A 948-nucleotide genomic window follows, 5' to 3' on the forward strand; every position below is an offset into this window, starting at 1 on the left:
TAAACTTTGTTCATGAAATGACTGAACAGACATTGTCTCATTCATCTTCCATTTAGACATTCTTTGCACAGTTCAAAATAATCCAACTTTCTGCTTTGAAAAGTCTCTCATGTTCTAAATCTAAGCCATGATAATTCTCGTGTCTTGTGATTTAATCAAATATTTGTTTCAATTGTGTGAATTGGGCAGGAACCAGATCAATGAGAAAATATTTGTGAGCTTGTGGTAACTAGTAAGGGTGAGGTACATCAGGAATGTTGGTATGTCTTGGGGGTGGAATAGGGGTGGAACACATCACTGAATATAACCCATGGCTGAGATGTCCTCAGAGTTTAAATATTCAGCCTCATGGAAATGGAATGGTCTAAAGAAGACGAAAATGTTTTGTTTGTCCCAACCATATCCATATCAGCCTTGACTTAGCAAACTAATGTGACCATCTACCCCACGTTTTTTTTTTTTAATGACACTATATCAGATTCAGCAGGATATAGTCCGTCACCTGCAGCTGTTCGGCTTGGGCAGACTTCAGGTTGGCCAGCCCTGTGGTACACCAACCTAGAGTTCTGTCCATCTGAACTTCAAATTCTCTACTTCTATCCAGCTGATACTCTTTAATTCCTCCTCTCCCTGTTGTTTTCTGCCTCACAACAGAGAACAGCCTTAAGTTAGCTCCCTTATAAATCTCCAGTGACTTCATTTGTACTAATTAGTAAACTCAGGAAAGGTTCAGGCATGTTATTAACAGGATTCATTTCCATTATTACTCCAGGTGTTATTAAGGAATACTTCTCTCCTGTCTTCAATTATTTCTCTTACCCACCTTCCGTACTTTCTTCTCCCTTTTCTCTCATTTTCTCCATTCTCTCTCTCTCTTTTCTCTTAGTACAATCTTTCTACTTGTTTTTGTTTTTTATTTCAAATCTGTGTGTGTGTGTGTGTGTGTGT

At 38.4% G+C, this 948-nt stretch overlaps 1 protein-coding gene across 1 annotated transcript in view; it reads left to right on the forward strand.

Moving 5' to 3' along the window:
- LOC106870025 (actin-binding protein WASF3) overlaps positions 1 to 948 on the forward strand; it is a 128,344-nt gene that overhangs the window by 89,425 nt on the left and 37,971 nt on the right. The gene's annotated exons all lie outside the window — the stretch shown is intronic.

Source organism: Octopus bimaculoides, chromosome 18, assembly GCF_001194135.2.
Source record: "Octopus bimaculoides isolate UCB-OBI-ISO-001 chromosome 18, ASM119413v2, whole genome shotgun sequence".
In the NCBI taxonomy this organism is placed as follows: Eukaryota; Metazoa; Mollusca; class Cephalopoda; order Octopoda; family Octopodidae; genus Octopus; species Octopus bimaculoides.